The 20,997-nt window shown below is 33.3% G+C and overlaps 1 protein-coding gene across 6 annotated transcripts in view; it reads right to left on the reverse strand.

Moving 5' to 3' along the window:
* Positions 1-20,997, reverse strand: part of Rho-6 (serine protease rhomboid 6) — a 168,042-nt gene that overhangs the window by 112,833 nt on the left and 34,212 nt on the right. Inside the window, exons 1-2 of one of the 6 annotated variants that reach the window (XM_072887771.1) lie at positions 16,965-17,260; positions 3,525-4,002 (exon numbers count right to left, since the gene is read on the reverse strand). The exons of 3 other annotated variants lie outside the window; for them this stretch is intronic. The gene's annotated coding sequence lies outside the window, so the exon portion shown is untranslated. Of the gene's footprint in view, positions 1-3,524; positions 4,003-16,964; positions 17,261-20,997 lie in introns of those variants that run through there. 2 more of the 6 variants (XM_072887767.1, XM_072887772.1) reach the window with 2 other exon arrangements.

Raw genomic sequence — 20,997 nt, forward strand, 5'->3', positions numbered from 1 at the left:
AGTAGTCTCCGCGAAAGGCGGCTAAGTAACTGCGCGAATCAATAACGCGAGCGTTTATGTAATCGAAGATGGTGATATCAAGACAAAGATTTAAAAGCATTCTCTTGAAAATAATCTTTTGCACTATGAAATTAATTTTTCATCTTCTTCTCTCTTTCTAACAAAATATTAACTCAATTTCAAAAGTACATATAATATTATTCAATAAAAAGAAGAAAGATAGAGAAAGAGAGAGAGAGAGAGAGAGAGAGAGAGAGAGAGAGAGAAAATAGAGTTTACATTTTATAAATCATATTACGCTAAATTATGTGTATTATATGCTCCATAAAATATATTGACATATGTCAGCTGATTCCCGATTTTATAAAGAAATTATATCGTTCTTTAATATAAATCAATTTTAATTGAATTTAAGTTGTTTGTTTTTATCTCAATATCTACTAATTATCTTTATATTATAACATTTTCGATTCCACAATAGTATATTATTATATTTATTTAAATTTGTACCCTCGCAGTTGCCGAAAGATAATGGGAACGCTGGGGGCTCTTAGTTATCCCGCGCGCGTGCTTACGAGTTAAGATCAAGCGATGCGAAATCATAAATTAATATCACGGAAGCACCTTGCGCGACTATATGGGACTACACGTAATTCCGTGACTTACGGAATGCATACAGCGGAGAGAATGCATACAACGGAATCGTGCAACAAATGTGCAAACATGCAAATACCGGTATCACTTTACTCGGTCTTTATTACTGCGATGGAAGACAGTAGCAGCTTGGCGAAAAACGAGATACTTATGTATTAAAAAGCGACGGTTTTTGCGATTGTAAACTTTAAGATACGTAAATATGAAGAAAATTAATTATTCTATTTTGTCGATTCACATCACATTTTAATTTTGTACTTATAATTAATTTTCTATTTAATTTTCCATTAATTTTAATTGATTCTTTTAATTTAATTGATTTTAAATGATCCTTTTCACGCGCTTAAAATACATTTCTACTTCGTATAATAATTTATGTATAGAAAATGCAGATATAAATTTATCAAGTTTATCAATAATATAAAATTTCATAATTAAATACATTTTGTACATATTTGAATCGTCGATCAAAGGAATTCGATCGCACTTGTTTCCTATGTACTTGTCATTTAGCTTCAATAAAACTCGAAGCAAACTCGGACTTTGGAGCACGCTTGCGTGCGCGTCACAAAGCCCTAAGCTACGTATATAGTTCACCTCGTTTATGCATTGAAAGTCCGGCACCGGTTCGAACGGATAAAGTTCCCACGCTGTGGCTTGAAATCGAACCCGACCGCAATATCGAAAGTAATCTTTCGCCCTTGCCGAATACGCGATCGCAAACCATCATTCGCTCTATTTTACACGCTAAACTTTTCCAAACGCTAATGCTTTCTTTACTTTCTTACCTGTTCACTATCGATTTTTTTTCAAACCAAATGATACAAATTACTTCCGCGGATTATTCTCGGTTTTTATTAAATCTATTTAAATTTTTTTCATAATATTGGGTTACAAATTCCAGATATACAACTTGATATTGAAACCCTAAGACAAAAATTGTTTTTGTAAAAAAAATTAAATAGCATTATCTTTCTAATGATTAATAAAGTTAATTTATTACTAAAAAATATCTGAACAAGATTATATATTCTTGACTATTTACATAAATCAAACTCTATTTATAGAAAAAATATAATGCGCACAGAATAAAACTACTTCAATTGGCAAGTAATTAATTAAATATATATATATATATATATATATACATATATATATAATATTATAAAATACTCTTTGAAAATTAATTTAAACATGTACATTTTATGAAAACCAACTTACTTTATTACTCGGCAAACTTGAGGCATTGCTATTACTTGAGCAAGTAACTCTATTTCTACACGTATAAAATCGTATACGCGATATTCTGTTACGTCATCACGTTTCTAACGAAACGTTACAGTTTCGTTCGTCAAACACTGTGAAATCGAAAAATGCAATATATATTATATTATCATATATTTATTTCTTTTTTGTATAATAAAAAAAAGTCGATATATGATATTCTTTGTAATATTTTTATCTTTTTATCAAATATTTTCTCCCCGACTCTTTTCATGCTTTGTTTTTATCGAATTTACACTTTAATAATCGAAAATAATGATATTAATCTGTAATCCTTCCAAATCATTTAGTTTAAACGTAATGTCTTATTTAAGAATGTTTAACAATCGAAATTTATTCATAAACTTGTTGTAATATATGTTGCCTATATAAATAATTGAATTATATATTTTATCGACAATAAATTTACGCAATTTAAGATGCCATTTCGAGCAACAAACGCGTATAAAAAAATTTCTTTTTTGTTTTAATATTATTCTATATATACAACTATGTATATATAGTGGTTTATATGTATCAGAAATTCACAAAACATTATGTACTACATGCGTAGTCATCATTCGAACGAGGCGCGAGTTCGCTCATCAATCGCTATTAAACCAATTCTGCGGACGTTTAACATTGCAGACGGCAGTGTTCCTAGCATGTAGAATTTTTAAACGAGATATGAATATTTATTAAAGTAGGTAACAGTGAGACGAAAACCTTGCGATGCAATAACTTAAAATTCCGCGAAGCAATGCGATTTATAAGCGAGTATGGAGCATGTCTGATCTTCATTTGACTATATCTACTTGGCAGCAGCAAAGAATGCTTCTCGAAGTATTTTTCATTTGCATGTAAAAACATTCATGTGTAAATTATGCAAACTGTTTGCTTAAGCTCTATGGAGATTATGTACTAAATAGCTGTTTGAATTATATATAAATTATCTGCTTTTTTGCAGATTTTTATGATACGCTTTTCGTCCGCTTTCTCTTACTTCCAGGATAATATTTTGACTAAAAACTTTTTTAAATTTTATTTCCTTAGCAGTATAAACATACAATACGCTGTTATATGTATGTCAAAATTATTTTAATATTAAAAGTTACTGTTATATAATTGTTTTAACGTATGCATATTCACATTTATTACAGAGGTTAATGGTATGTAAACATATTCAAACACTTAGATAACGTACAATTTTCGACCGTCAACTGCGACGATCATTTGTCAATATGCTCCAATTTGACAATCACTAAAGTCTAAAACTTGCGATAGAAAAACGGCATGTGTATTGCTTTTAATTTAAAAAGTGAAGTTGTTAGCTCCAAATTCACCATCGCCTGCAAGAAGCTAGATACGTTATATTAGTTACTAAAATCAAAATACGCGTTGAATCATATTATATTTCGCCTATTAACGTCATCATGTATATTCGCATGTCAGCGAGGTTCGCGCGTCGTCAATCAATCAAATACAAATAAAATATGAACATTTTTCAAAGTAAAAGAAAATCCCGAATCTTCTCGACTAGCTCCTCGCGGACGTTGATCAATTATATCGCGCGTTAGCTCTTTTTTTTTTTTTAACCATAACCTCACCTGCTACGACGTCGATCGAATCACTCCATAGTATCACTGTCAGCGGCTGACTACGGCCTCCCTTTCGGTAGTCTGACGGTGGACTGGATGCAAGACCACAAACACCATGAACACGTACGTCCGAACGCGGGGTGAATCGCGACGCGGTCGGAAGAGCGAAACGGAGGGAAAGAATGAGGGAGAACTGCGTAGGGAGAAAGAGAGAAAGAAAGAGAGAGATAGGACCGAGCGTGTGTCAAACGTACGAACATACACGTCCGCTTCCGCGTCCGCGCGTGCACTGACTTCTCCTCTGTCTGTTCAGGCGCGCCAGCCCGCAGTCCATCCACCTTGGGCCACTGTAGACTCGTCGCTAGGTTGCCATGACGACCGGTCAACAGCACGCGCAGTTGGCGCGAGCGAGACGCCGTCACGCGGTCGTCGATGGAGGGAAAGAGTGAAAGGGGAGAGGGAAAAATTTTCGCGTTTGTGGAAAATTCTTTTTAACAAAAAAAAAAATGAAAACATTTTTATATCACGATATGTATAATACATATATTAAAAATGTATATAATACATGTATTATATATATATTTATAATATATGTATATATTTAAAATATATATAAAATATATATAATATATACATATACATATATATTTATAAAAAATACTAATTGTAAGAAAAAATGGTTAACATATATATATAATAGCGTACATAATGCAAGAACACGTGTTAAAAAATATATCGGAATAACTAATAATATATTTTATAAGAAAAATTGATATTAAAATAAAATAAGAATGTTGCTAAAAAACCTAGTATAAGAAAGTCTCGATATATAATTAATTTAAATTATTTGAAGAAGAATAAAAAATGGCGTAGGCAAAGAGTTATATTTATTATATTATATTTACACAAAGAAAAAAAATTTCAACGGACGAAAGTTAAGATTTTTTATTTATGTTACATTAAATTGAATTAAATAATAATAAAAGTAATTGTAAATTGTAATAATTTTCCTGACAAGAAAAAAGCAAGAACTGACAAATCCATATCTATATATACTGTAAATATTTTATTGTTTCCATGCAGTATCAAGTAACCCGCATTGTGAGATAAATTGGAAACGTCAATATATACAATTAGTATTTAAACAATCGTAAATTTGATATATTTATTTATTCTCCTAATAGAGTTTATGTAGCTCAATATGTTTACATATAAAACCAACAATTATTATTTTATTATTCTCATCAGGATCGCATTACATATACTCGTACATATACAGTTTTCAGACTACATTTGCGCTTCTATTTTCTGCGCGGTTTAATCGACACAAAATAGAAAAGTAAAAAATCGACGATAGAATTTAATATCTCTCTTATATGTGGCGGAAAAAAATTCGAAGCGCGGATGTATATCGGCGTTTTGCTGTAGATATCCAGAAAGTTAATAACGATCGCTCTCTCCCCCAAACGACTGAAAAGGACCGCCGAATCTGCGGAGGCTGTCAAATAAGCTGATGCTGCAGGAATGTTATTCGCGGATATATGTAAGCTTTTTATGAACGTGTCAGATTTCTATAATCAACGCAGCAGTCCGTCATCATTCTGATCTCTTCTCGCTTATACATAAGTTCTGTGCATATGTGAACGTTAGCGACAAATAGATTATTCGGAAAAATCGATTAGGATAATAAAAGTTTATTTAACTATAAAATGGATTATTTCTATAAAAAGATTTAAAAAAATTATCTTCGATGATTGAAAACTTGAAAGCTAAATACAAAAAAAAAAAAAAAAAAATAGCAAACCGGATTAATTAACGGGTTAAAAAAAAAAACAAAAACACGCACGCGCGTATCACGAGATAATTTATCTCAGATCATTGTCATGGCACTTAGTTTCACTTTTATTTAATTCTCGCTGATTTTCTAAGTCTCTAATTTATTAATTAAAAAGGTCCGTAGGTTGAATCAAATCTCTCGAGACTGAACAAAATGTGGAGATAAGACAGCGAGCAAGAAAGAAGATAAGAAAGAAAGAAAGATAGAAAGAGAGAGAAAGAGAGAGAGAGAGAGAGAAAGGAATAAAAAATGAGACAGGAAATTCCGGGCTGGATTATGCGCATCGTGGAAATTAATAAGAGGTACGGTGTAAACGTGCAGGGCTGAAATGCGGCCTCCACGAAGGAAGGGATCGTTAATGCTTCGGGCTTGTTTCTTTTTTTCTTCGTTCTTTTCTTTTTCTTTTCTTTTTTTTTTTCTTCTTTTTAATACCGCTCCACGGGACGTCGATACGATGCGACTACGCGAATACGTGACTTCCAACTCGAGCATCTCATAAAATACGAGCAAATTCCCCGAAGTGGAGAGAAGAGAACGGTGGCTCATTCGAAACGGCAAAAGCGAGGACGAAATGTCTGAGTATAGCGAAGTTTCGAAAAAGGACAAACGCTCGAAATTGCGGAAATTAATTTACTCGCGGTCGTAAGTGAACCACTTGTTTCATACGTTTCCCACGTATTCTAAACGGAGCTTTATTTTTATCCCTATTGTTTCAAGAATATATATATAAAATTAGTCTGAAGAAACTTTTGCATTTTCTTAAGTTAACGATTATGCTTATTTCGCTATTTAAGTTACACTACTTGGCCTCTTAATTTCACTCAATCACTGTATTATATATCTATTGTTTTATATATTATATAAAATATATAAAAAATAAACTGGGAATATACACAAAAAACTGACAATAAGATTTGAGCCTATATACATAAAGTGAAATGTATGTAATAATTTAAAATCCAATTTATATTTTCAAATTAATTGCATATTGCGATAATTTTGTAACAAAGCGGCTAATTATATTGTTACACACGTCAATACAATTATTTTATTTTAATCCCTTGGTGTTCAATATTCCAAATTAAAAGCATTAGTTTTGTTAATCTTTGCGGACAAAAATTGCGTAATTTTGAATTTTTAATTTTCTAAAGCTGATTTTCAACGCATGACGCGCGTTTAGACGCGTACGCAGAAAAGCATTGCAAAATGCGATTATTCCGCCAGTCGATTTATCGCGCGTTATAATAACGTGTCGTTAACTGCAGAATTTCACTGTTACTGCAACGCAACGCGCATTCAAATGTGTGTATATCTGTAATCCCAATTATGATAGTTCAATAGTCCGTATAGATTACTCCAGCGATTACTCTATTTTCCAAATTAAATTAAGCCCCAATAACTAGTTGGGCATATAAACATTGCAAATACCTATACATAAATATCAGCACACGCTGCGACGACACATCTGCATCATTTTTATTCTATCTAATGAATTAGGACAGCAAGCTTTTATAAGAAATAACAATGTATGAAGAATGGAGCAATTCGTTTTACATATTCCTCGGTAAGATTTTACAGAGCGAAGAAAAAAGTTCTTCAAATTTCCCTAATTTGTATGTACAGTTTTTAAAGTCGTGATCTCGAATTAATGATTTATGTAATAAAAAATAATACAAACACGTACTGCGCATAAATAAAAAACAATGTTTTCCTTATTAATTATATCAACGTTAATATTATATTAATCTTAATTCTTGCAACAATGCTTATTTGTATCTTTTAAAGAAACTTTTTTACATTGTGATATCATTTGTCTGACAGTTTTCTTTACAAAATTCGTGAAATGTTATATTCATGTGTAAAAACGCTGTTCTCAGATTATGATAAATTTCCATTAAATACTGATGACGCTTTCCGTTTTGAAATTCTTCATTAATTTAACCTGCTGCAGAAAGCTTTCATTCAATCATGCACCGAACAAAGAGTCTCCGCGTCATGCTGTACAGCTCGTATGCGAGAGCTTCCATATATTTTCAGCTCTCGCGGTGAAAGAAACACTGGAAAACGGGGCCACATAAATCTAGTTAAATCTAGGAAAGGCATAGCCAAAGCAATGAAGAAACATGCGCGCACGCGTTACAATGACTTTTCGTAGAGTTTATGGATACCTTGGCAACAAAACTACGCCAAGTCCGTTCAAAATCCTTCTCTTTATGCGTTCGCACATCATTTGCCCCGGGTTTTCATAATCTTCAACTCCGAAACCGAGGTTTTGCTCTTCAATACGGTTACCTCGGACAGATCCTCCATCAAAGACGAAATCGGGACATTCGACTCAGCACAGAGCAAACTGCTTGCATTTGCCGCAGTATATAATGATGAAAAAGTCAAAAAATATCAGTAAATCAGTAAGAAATAATTATTAAAAAATGTTGACCACTGTAAAATAAGATGGAACCTGATCTTTTATCTAACAATAAGTTATATTCAGGTAATCGCTTTCTTAGCAGGAATTTAATTTAAAGTTTAATCATCGAGTTATTTAATATTATACTTTCATATACTTTACATTAAAGAAATATAGGAAGACGAGATTGTATCGTTATTGCTTGGTACAAAGGTTAAAATTAAAATAATCCATCCTTTAGACTGTGCAAAAGAAAATTTGAATTATTTTATTATAAATCAACGTAAAAGTGTGATAATTTTTAAAAAAAAAAACGTTCCATTTAAAGAAGATTATAACGAAGTAAAACTCCAAAATAAGGTTCTATCAATATATAATTCTTTTTTAAAAACTGCATGCAGATACTCGAGATGAAAGCATAAATTCTTTGCGCGACTGACAAGCGTGCTCCATGTGCGCGATTCGTTTCCATAATTTTAATCTCGCGAAAAAGCGCGAATATCCTTTAGCGCGAACGTTCAGGGAATCGTCGTCTCGCGGTCGGTTTTCCCAGCTGAATGGAGGAAAAAGAGAATCGCATTCACAGAGCACGGAATGCTTCCGCGCGTATTAGCGCTCCGCCGACAAAATGATAACGAATCGCTTCTGCGAAATTATAGCACGCACGTGGATCATATCGCGCTAGGAATGGATGGTGATTTTTTTCCCCGAGATCCGATAAAGCTATCTTTTTCCTCTGGGGAGCAGTGAAGGCATGAGGCGCACACTTGAAAGCTCCAAAAATTCAGTTCTCGTGCATTAAAAAAATTTAAAAAAAAAGACGATTCTATCAGAACTTTCTTTATATTAAATTATTGTTGGTATTTAAAACAATTCGGAAAATAATTTATGTACAAACTTACAAATATATTAATTCGTTATTACTTTCAAAAGAGCATAATTTTCTCGAGTATTTTCTTTATATATATATATATATATATATATATATATATATATTCTACAATATATAATATTATATGATATCGAAAAAAAATTTCGGAACAAAATTATTTGAGCCTTTTGACAATACCCCGCAGCTTATATTTCATTAATTTTCACATTGATCCGTCCCTGTAACGTGGCTATCGACGAAATGGTGGATGGATAAAAGAAGAGGGATGGAAAGAAAAAGCTTTTCCCGCCGGCGGTGAATCGAGCACGCGTAAATTATCATTCATCCGGCGAACGTGACGCGCAAAAGAGGAATGCGCGCGCGGTAGCGCGAAAAAGGACAAAAGGGAACGGCGGCAGGATGGAAGGGTGAAACGGGAGGGTGGCATTCGGCCGATCTCGTTAATAGCGAGCCAGAGGCATCGAATCTAACCTCGATTCGACACACATACGAAAAAGCTTTCCGGCTTGTCGTCCGCTTGGATTTGTGTCAACTGCGACAGGAAACGGCAGCCACGAACTTTATGAGAGTACCGGCAAAGGTGATGGAAGTGGAGAAGTTGGAGAGAAAGAAAGAGAGATAGAGGGAAAGGAGAAGAGATGCACCTGTCGATATTCACAAGCTCGCTAAATTACGAGAACTTCGTTTCTGCTCAAAATCTCTTCTTGGAGGTGCGAGCGCACTTCCGCTACAGGACAGCTCGATGGTCCTCGGAAAGTGCCGTGGAATATCTCCGGTTCCACTTCGCAGCTGTCAACGTAAATCTGGCATTTGCTTTATATACGTAAGACAATTTGCGATCAGATTACGAGAAATTCGTCGCGGAAATTCGTAACCAATTTAGGGGATTAAAGTAGCGATGAAGATAATAAAAGATCCCGATAATAAAAGATAAAACCATTTCCGAATAATTGACACTAATGTATATGTATATACAATGAATTTCTAATTAAAAGATATTGTTATATCCATTATTATAAATTTTTACCATATTATTTTACATCATAACAAATTTATTAAAAATAGAGCAAACTTTTTTTATCTAAATTAAATGAACTTTATCTATAAATAGACATATTTATTTAATATTTAGTACTACGTAATATAAATTATATAAGTATATATGTATAAATTAAATTTAATATTATATATTAAAGAATAATAAGTTTTAATTTCCTAGCTGAAAAGAGTTATTACGTTATCTCATTTATTTGATATTACATCCCAAATCTTATGCATTTTTATGCAGAAGCGTGATTACATAAATGATTGAATATCACGATAGATATCATATTATCTTTGTGCGCGCAGTGTTATTTAGACCTCCCGCACCGTTCATTCCCAGAGTCGCGCCGTTAGAGATCCCAAGTACGACCTTCATCACGTTCACGATATACGTTTTTGGGCCCATCAGAGCCCGCTCTCTCTCTCTCTCTCTGTCCTCGGTACGTCCCACCGATGTCGCAAACGCGATTATCGCGATGCGATGCCGCGCAGGAGGTGCGCCGCTATTAAATCACCAGTACATTATGCGAGATTAGAGAGCCTCGAGAATGAATATCCAAAGCGAGACTGGCGGCGGTTCGTGCCTGCTGATATATCCCGCTATCTCGCTTAAACATCCACGAAGAACGCCGAGAATCTCCGTTGCTTCGACAGTGCACCGGTTATCACTGCTGCGCTCGAGCCGGCAACGAATAATGCGGGTGAATTCACGCACGTCGTGGCGCACACATGGTGTGTTTCTCGTGTAATGCCGAGTGTACAACGTACGAGAGAGACCGGAAATGAAAGCCGAGGTTGCAATTCGATGCCCTCGTGTTCGACAATTCTGTTCTATAAACGCGACGCAAGCGGCAAAATAATTTCAAAACAATTGGTAAGCGTGAATCTTTAGGGTAAACTCGGCTAATAGGTGGCCATAGTTTTTTAAAATGCAAAAAACATACTTTTATTTTTGTTATTTTTTAATAGTGTTTAGCATATTATCTTCACTGAAGCTTAAATTATGTAATACTTTATCGAAATTAAAAGGAAAATATTTAATTAAAATTTTATATTATCAAAATAGTACAACATAAGCATCTATGGCCATCTTATCCAACTTTTAAGGAAAAGATGGCCATAGTATTTATAAAAAAAGTAGTGAAAATGAAAATAAAAATTATAGGTCATATAACAATTTACATATCTTTATAATATGTCTAACGTCGATTACGATAGCTTGACTGTAATTTATTCGACGTTGTAACAGTTTTTAGTGGACAAATGAAAAACTTTGCAGATAGTCAAAAGTAAATATATGATATATAAGATTCACAATATCGTTATTTCGAATAATATATGCACGTAAACTATTGTAAATATCGATTATTTCTGATATTAACTAAAAAAGCGCACTATGTAGCGATTATTGAAAAAATTACAGCCTATGGCCATCATACCCTAGTTTACCCTAATACTTCAGCATCTTCAGATACTTTTCAATACTCGTCAAAACTCGATGCATTTCTTTTTCCTATACTTTAAAAGTAGCCAATAGCTGAACGTGGTTGACAGCTAAGCGCGAAGTTATGTTCGCGAGCTCTAATTAAACGGGACAGAATTTATAGGGAAATTACCGGGAATAGAAAAGTCCGGGAAGAAATGAAAGACGCGTAGCGAGAGTCGAGGGAATTCTCGGCTGGAAATCGCGAGAAAGAAAAAGTTAATTTCCCTTTCGTCTTCGTTTTTCTCACGGCATTATCTTCCTATTTATCTATCTCTCTTTCCGCGGCTTCTGTCCGAGCGGAAGCAGTCGACATGCGCCGAGAGATGAGAAATTGCGCGATTTAATAACGCGGCCTGTCTTTTTCGCAAGAATAATTGTTCGCACCGCTCTCTCCGCCTCCCCCCCCCCCCCACCCTTCTTCTCTCCTCTTTCTCGACAATAATCATCCTTTTTTTTTTTTTTTTTTTTTTTTTTGTTTTTTGGCTCGCCGCGTCCTTTTCAGTTTCGAACTGCGAGCTGCCGTTTTCGCTCGTGGAATTCCGGTTCGATCGGCTTTTATTCGCGATTTTGCGCTCGCCAGAATAACGAGAGACTCTGGGCTACGTTTCTCTCGATTGGAAATGATCCACGGGAGAGGACAAAAAAAGAGCGGACCGCCGCTCATTCGCGATTGGCCGCGCTTTAATGCGATTCCACGCACGATATATAATTTGCGATCCGACGTGAGCCATATAGCTTCGTCCTCGCGAGCACCGCATGAGCTCGATTTAATTTCCCGGACCTACCGTTGCCGTGCTTTCCCGAGCGTTTTCGCTTATGAATATAATAGCGCGAACCGCGAATATATATATATATATATATATATATATTTCTGCGTCACGCGATGATTTCTTTTTCCCCATGTTTTTTTTTTTTTTTTTTGTTCATAAATTGACTCTGATCCAGTTACTGTTCAAAGCGGGTGTTGGTCAAAGCGGAAATATTTATCTAAAAATGTTTCAAAGAACAGACAGCTTTGCGAATATTTAAATTGTTACCGCAGGCTTTTATACTTGGTACTGTAGCACTATTTCATTGTAGCTCATCCCAAGTAATCTCTATTACATATGCTCCATCGTAATAGCCTATGTGCAATGTCATGTAAATAAAATAAAAAATAAAATAAAAATATTAGGACCAATCTTCTTTGACGTTTTAGCGCTCTTTAATTCGACAGTACATCGGACGCTTAATTCTAGTCTGAAGAGCAGTAACGGAATCCGATTCATGGACCGAAAATAAGGCCGAGAGTGAAAAGCTTTTAGTACTTCCTACGTCGGCAAATATGCGATTTATCCGGTGCCCCTGAGCGCGCACAAAATTTTCCTCACGTTAGGATTACTAAAATGAAATCCCAAAAATTGCACGTTTGCCGGTGCGCTAAAGTGATATAATTGAGAATAATTCGGATATGCGTGTGACACACGTCCCAGACAGATTAATAATTTAATTAAATAAAATACATCTCGAAGAGAGAAAAATAGAGTGTGTGTGTTTAAAAAATATTTTTTAAAATATTCTATGTATTATCGCCGAAATATATAACATAATCTGATTCGCTCATATTTACGGCTTATTTCGCATTTCTGTCGGAATATACATATGCTTTTAAATTTTTTCGTCGCGCATATATAAGCATATTTGTTCATATTTTTTCGTAGGTAATTTTTGTAATGCGATAATATAAAAATATAAAAAAATTCATATTTTTTATATAAAGATGTTATTCGTTAACGTGCATATCTAGTTATGAAAAATATTTAAAACTTTAATTATAGAAAAAGAATTGGTGTTTAATATTTTTTAACTAAGTTTATTAAAACTTCGATATATCGCGTTACAGACATGATCTTCCTAATAAACGAATAATTAAAAAAAAACTGAATATTGGAATTTCGCGAATACGGGTATATAGATATACGTATAATAATTTCTCTAAGTGGGTCAAAATAAATCCTATCATTCTTCTCGTTTTTTTTCGTCATTCAACAAATTAATACCTTTCACGAGACGAAGGGATGTATCACATTCCGAGATTATGTTAGAACCGCAAATTCCATTACTTTCATTGCAGCAATTTAATCAGTGATCTAATTTACGAATGCCCAAGCAAAGAGATAATAACTCGGGGTTTTCTCTATAAACCTATCTATATACATATGAATTGAATTTCGCAGATATACATGTGAGAATAAATCAAAATTTCTATTTATCTTCTTTATCATCAATATTGAAAGTTATGCTTACAATTCATATGTACATTACATTGCATGTTATCATATCTTTCTGCGATGTATTTATGTTTACTCACATCACGAATATCAACCAACAAGTAAGAAGCATTCTTGCTTCTTTGCTTCAGAAAAAAATAAAGAAAAAAAAACAGAAATGGAATGGAGCTTCTGCCTTTAAAAATGTCATAAATTATATTAGAATTTATATAAATTATAATATATAAGTTATAATTATTTAATATATAAATATTAATTATTTATATAAGTTATAAATATATAATTATCTTTTTTTTCTCACGTCTCCTTCTTTAAATTCTCCTTTGATTTAAATTTTTTAAATGTCTTTAATCATGTCTTTCAATCTACGTCTGGAAATTCCAAGATCCAATTCCTTCGATTAACGTTAAACGTAGTTCGATCGTTTTCTTGTCTTTCTCTCTAAAAAAATAAAACGTGAACAGAGACGGAAATGAGAACTATGGTTAAAGCTAACTACGATTAAAGCTAATCGATGTCGACGTAATTGATTCTAATTGCAAGTGCCTAATTGTTTGCCTGTCACTGTCATTGCGTTAGCGCGTGTATGTACGGCAAGATATTCACGAAAATACCGAGTCTCGAGTGCTCGCGCACAGATAGCAACTCGTCGTGTGTATGTACGTGAAATCTGTATGGAGCTTTTTCGAGAGAAAGGGGAAGAGGTAGGAAAGAGAGAGCATGTCTTTTTGCTTCGCACGCAGCGGAGCCGTGGCTGTTTCGTACGTACGAGAGAGCGGTAACGGAACACGATTTACGGGTCGAAAATAGAGCCGCGAGTGAAAAGCTTTTAGTCGTTCGTACGTCGGCAAATATGTGACTAACCCAGAGCTCCTGGCTACGTGTACGCGAGTCCGAGTCGCGTTTTCATCCACCTGTGTAATCGCTGCCCTCTTTTTCCTACTCTTCCCGCGCGCGCGGTTCATGATCCGTTTGCTTTTTCGTTTCCTCGCAACAATTCCCTCCTCCCTCTTTTGTCGAACTTCTTGTCATTACATCCAATCGAAATCGTATTTCTGAACCAGTATTTATTGATGTACAGGAACAAATTTCAAGAAATTTTAACGCGATGATAGTCGAACGATCACCTAAAATACACATGCAATATGAAAGCTTCGTAGATAAATATTATTTTTCATATTTTTGTTCACGTTACCAAAAAATAAGAAATACAATTTTTTTAAATTAAATAAAAAATTGAGACATGTGACATATTTTTGTTTTCTCTTTGATTTTTTATAATATATATGTATAAAATATTAGTTGTAAAAAAGGTAGTTTTAAAAAAGATATTTTCTCTCACATGTACATGTTTTGTGTTCAATTTTGCAACTATATGACAGAGAAAGAAGTCAATAAACCTCGAATAAAAAATATTCTCTTAAAAATATAAACAAGAGAGAAAATATCTTTTTTACAATTAATATTAAAAAGAAAAATTAAAGTTTTATTCAAAGAAGGATTGTGTTCACAAGAGCAATATTCTAAACGCACTTGGTTTGCATGTCTTACATTCACTCTGGAAACAGAAAATGTGTACTATGCACTGTGCTAAGGTAATGTTCAAACAAATATTTTCAACTTTCACTCGTGTTTTGTCAGTACAACAGCTACCGGAGACAAATGTATTTTCACGTGCAAGCCAGTCTGATGTACCGCTGTTTTCCCTTTTGCGATTCTCTTTGATCGTGCACGGTGACATTGTTCTAGCTATGATAAAATTTTCTGCCCTCTATTCTTTTGTACAAATAATTTTGCTGCGAGCGAGTGAGTTTAGTAGCTTGAGAGCAACCAAAGGCAATCATCTTATTTTATAATAAATAACAAGAGATTTCGTGAAAATTTATATTCCATTCGCGATTGCTTTCGAGATGCCGAAACTGGAAATTCGACTGCATCGGTATTTTATAACATGTTGCATATGAAATTAAGATGAGAGAACACGATGTCCAATTTAGATTATGAACTCGCACGTCGACCCCCCGTCGGTAGCAATGAAGTGACAAACGATATATAATCAATATGTGAAAAAAATTGGAAAATAGAAAGTTAAATTCTTGTCAAAAGTGAACAGTCATATCGGGATATATATTAGAAAAAATATGTCATCTACTTAATATAATACTCTTCAGTGGAAATATCAGGATGAACATGTGTATATTACGAGATAATGAAAGAAATTAATAATATTGTGCACTCTTACACACACATGTGACAACTAACATAATTAAAAAAATTTATAAATATTATTATTAAATCGCCAACTTCGGTGTTTTGTTTTGACAATATTCGATATCGATATTTACAAGCCGATTTATTTCAATCTCCTTTCTACGTTTCATTCTCTTTTTTTTATTCATGCACAGGCGACGATGTAGTTTCTAGCCGAATAAAACAGCATTTCGGTATTTGGATAGAGACCTTTCAATCGGCTCGGCTCCCATGCTCGATTTTCATGTTACTATCGCCCAGAATCGTGGATTAGTTTGTAATACAGAAAGAAAGGCCGAGAGCAGAACCATCCAGAAGAATCAATAAAGAAACAAAGAAAAATGAAAGAGAAAAAGAAAAATGAAAAAATATTCCATTGCAGTTTGGAGCCATTAGAAAAAAAAACTGAACTTTAAAATTCGATTATACTAAACGAACGTATCGAATGGCTACGTAAAAGAATCAATTTACAACAAAAGAACGTACAGAAATGTTATAAATTGAAGTAGATCAACAGAATCTAAAAAGAATCTAAAAAACAACATTGTAACTTATAAAGTACACAAGTATTGTATATAGGTATTTATTATCTAAGATACTTAAATTTTGATAAAGTAAGATAAATAAAAATATTAAGTTTGATTTCTTATCCAAATATTTTAAATAATTATAAATCTTAAATATTTTACATACATCTATACAACAAAAAATTAAATATAATTATTATTAAATATCTTTATTAAAAATGTTTTACTTCTTTTTAATATTTTAAATCTGTTTTGAAATAAGCAATTTCATAAGAATGACAGTAACAAAGTTAATTATAAATTATTTATTTCACACAAGTGTTTGTCCCATTATGTTTTCTCTTCTTCTTTTTATTTATTCTTTGCTGCTTTTTTAAGGCACTTATATGTTACTCAATAATGTCACGCGATTTAATTCGATGAATTACATTCGTATATTAATCATTAAAATATGACGATTACAGAGCTTTCGACATTAAAAGCAAACGTGACTTATCATATTGCGAAAAATTATAATCCATGCGTTTCACGTTCCAAAATCACGCATCTAAATTCATTGCAGCAGTGTTAGCTCTACCACTAACAAATGTCGCTGTCTCATGTTTTAGGAAAATCTTACTATCTCGCATAGAAATGTGAATATAAGTTAAAATTTAAAACTAAAGACAAATATCCGCACAATATTATATTCGAAAATATGTAAGAAATAGCGACGCACGTTCTTTTGTTTACGTACCTGTTGATACAGTTCACTAACTAGATGATATGGAGAATAAAACAAGATGATATGAAGAAAGGGAAAAGGACCGACACTCACGAGAGATAAAGAGATTATTATTATTCTATCAACACTTGCACATTAAGAAAGAAAGGAAATTAATTGGAAATTAAAACATAACTCATTGTCAGCATATTTCGTATACGTTTATCTTATGATATGTGTAAGGGAAAGTGTGCTTTATGAAAAGACTAGATGGAATTTCATTATCGAAAACTGCTAAAATAAAAGAATTTTCATGTACAAGAGAGATGTAATATTATAACACCTTTCTCAACGCCCATAAACTACTTACTGACTGAATAATATAATACACGCATGTTTTCGTCTCTCGGCGCGTCCTTCCCCTTCTTCATATCATCTTGTGTAGCGAGGAGAACCCCCACTACTCCGCAGTGACATACCACCAAGAACGTAAACAAAGTTAGTCCTTGTCTTTCTCTCGTCTTTTTGTTGTAGTGAGGGCTATATAATTCTTTCTTACACTCGTATTAAATAATAATAACGTGACTTTGGGCTCGACATTCGTACGGCGAGTGTCGGGAAGGTAGCAACGTGAAACGCTCCGTATATATCATTGTATTTATATCTTGAAACGTGATGGCGAAAGGTCAAATGTACCGAGAAACGCTAAACACGATTAACGTTTATTACAATTAAGGATTAGCACAGTCCGCGTTATTAAATAACTGTCGCAATTAACAATTCATATATTGAATACTGCGCAACGATTATTTATTCAAACAGTATTTATTTATTTTTTTAACAAAAATCGAAACGGCACAAGTAATGAAAAATTATGAATTATTTTCTTACAATAATTATTCTCTTAAATATGCTTAGATATATTTTTCTCGCGTTTCGAAATCATTCGTCTATTTAATAATTAATTATTTTTTTAATAAAAAAGATGAAGTAATACGCAAATTACGGAATAATTAAAATAACGGAAAGTTGTAATATATTATTTAATGATACAGTCATTTTGCAATATTTATGAAAATATATCGCACGAAGAATTCTGATTATATATTTTTCAACATTGCGTCTTAATTAGTTATTAACTCGACTTGCGTAATAATATGGGACTTGAAAATAAAATGCAATGTCATTCTTGAATTATTCGTTCATTAATAAAGCGTGAATACGAAACGAATCGATGCCTGCTGTCAAGTGGCATTATGACGTAATTAATTAATAAATGCCGTCATTATTAACTACGTATTTTAATTTTTATCAACCATATAATTATATATTCGGCATTTATACGTCATTGTAATTTATCAAAACGCTTATTCTGCGAGATTTATTTGATCAAAATCATGCGAATAGTCGGCAAAGCGATAACATATTTTCAAATATTGCATTCTGTGGATATTTATCTTTGATTTTATATATTTATTCATTTCATATAGTTGAAATATTAATTCATATATTTATATTATGTATAACGCGAGACAGTAAAATTATCCTAAAAGACACGTTAAGATAATATGTATCAATCAAGCATTAGGCAGCATTAAGACGGCGAGTAGCATATAAATTGAATTGCAATTTTCAAATATTGTAGTTTTCACAATAGTTTTATTTTTTATTTTCCTCAATATAATAAAAATGTAATAGAACGCCCATTGCGTGCGAGTAACATCGGTTAAATTTATTAATATTGATTAAATTAATTAATATCCGTTGTATTACAAAAAAATGTCACGTAATTATCATATACTATTAATTAGTGCGCGCACGATCGTAATTGCTTTTCGCGAGTATCTTGTGAATATTCTGAAGAAGCAGCAAAGGATGAACAAGAAAAGAGGAGGAGGCGAACAAGCAACGACGGAGCATCATATATCGGTAAGCGTTAAATTAAATTTATTTCTAAAGAGATCTTTACTTTGTTATTAAGCTCTTTTTTAATCTATTTAAAAAACCTATTCTGAAAAATATATAATAATAATTCCTTGTTTCTTTTAATATTTTCGAAACTTCATTATTTTTTAATTTCTTTGTTATTATACTTACTTTTTGTTCATCATAATTTTATCGTTTTATATGTATATGTAGAATTATTTTTACTAACCTGTTTAATATAAGTAAACTTTATATTTTTACTGCAAAAACTCTACTGCACAGTCCCATTCTCTTCGACTAGGTAAAATATGCATACTTTGAGTTCTAAATGAGTTCGATTTATTTGAAACGATGCAATTATCGATATTCCTGATGTCGATCAAGCGAATCGAAAATTGTTTTAAAAAAAAGAGAAAAGAAATATGAAATACTTTTTTAGTAATTATTGGTGAACGTATATCAAATGTCTTGTTCTGCTCGAAATTATTACGATATATGTTACCTTAAAATAATCGTAACTCTTTTTCTGAAGTAGAAAAAAATGATAATATTTGTCTAATATACAATAACAATATACATACTTTTTTAATATTACGTATTCTTGAATATTTATTAGATATGTAAATTATATTTTAAAAAATTAAAAAAAATATAAAATAAATGATAAATATTTATATTTATAAAGAATATTTCAAAAAATAAAGATAACAACGTATTTAATGCAATTTAAATGACGTTGATTAAAATTAATCGTATTTGATAAATATAAAAAACATTCGAAACGTTTATAAAATTACATGAAGCATAATGTTCGAAGCATATAGCTTCTTTTTTGTTATTCATTTTATTTGCATGAGTTTGGAAAATATTATTATTTCAGAGAAACATAGATTGAGCCTTATCTTTCGCCCGAAGCGTATTGCTTCATTCCTACACCATTGATTTTTACGTTCTACATTAAACCTTCTGTTTTTGCGCACTTTATGAATAAAACGTTCAAGATAACAAAAGGCACTATGTGAAATGTTTGTACCATAATATTTAACTTTAAAAAATAAGAATATAAGAACCTTACACGGGAACGAGCTTTCTTTCTCTTTCTCTCTGTCAATTTGCAATTAAAGACGACTCTAGTATACGGTTCTTATATCACATTCTGTATAATTTGTTCATCCGAGAAAATGTTTACCGATTAAATATATGTATGTATATCCACGCCGGGTTAGCGCGATATTGTACAATACTCGGAACGTCTAATAAAAGCGAGAGAAATGGAGAACTTTGCTAGAATAAAGAGAAGAGCCATGCGAGCTCTCCGCGGAAAATTATGACGTCTGCTGGTGGTGAAGGCTCTCCGTTCACTACCACGCGAGCCTTTTGTGACCGCCTATTGTGCATTCCCGAAAACGCGTAAGCGCCATCCCCAACGTGTGTTGTCGGCCAATGCTACCGACACGTTGATCACTTCCGGTTTCTCCTCCCCCGCACTTGCGATAATCGCGCTTATAGTACTTGCTCTAAACTTTGCCAGCCAGCAGTTCCGATCAATGCTCCCTTCTATTCGTCTTGAGGACCGCGCTCTGTCTTTCTTCCCGGCGAACGCGAGTCTTTTCAAAAGCCACCAGCGGTTTAATGCACTCCTTCGTCGCCGTCGCCGTCGTCGTCGTCGACGGAATAAAACTTTCAGTTGCACTTCTGTAAATTTAATTTTCCACTACAGACGCCACGACGGACGTCGTTACGACGACGATTTGTTGCTGTGTGCAAGAGCACACGCCGATCTACTCGCGACGCGAATCTGAGAGAAAAGAGAGACGAAATATTACCGCGACGGCATGAAAAATTGCCCAAGCACGGTACGTTGGGAGGTATTTCGAAAGATTCAATTTCCCCCGCGAGCTGGATTTTTCCTTGGGACGTTCTTACAGTAATTGGGCATCCCGATAAAACATTCAACTCCATCTTAACCCAGTTTCGTCTCGTTCCTTCCTTTATCGTTAATAAATATTATACGTAGGAGAGAGAAGATCGAGAGACAGGACGAGATGCAAATGATTTATCCAGGGCGCTTCCGTGCTTTGCTAACAGAATCGGCATTAATCCGTGAACGTTGGATGGTCTACGAGGCTCTATTAATTAT

Source organism: Anoplolepis gracilipes, chromosome 3, assembly GCF_047496725.1.
Source record: "Anoplolepis gracilipes chromosome 3, ASM4749672v1, whole genome shotgun sequence".
NCBI lineage: Eukaryota > Metazoa > Arthropoda > Insecta > Hymenoptera > Formicidae > Anoplolepis > Anoplolepis gracilipes.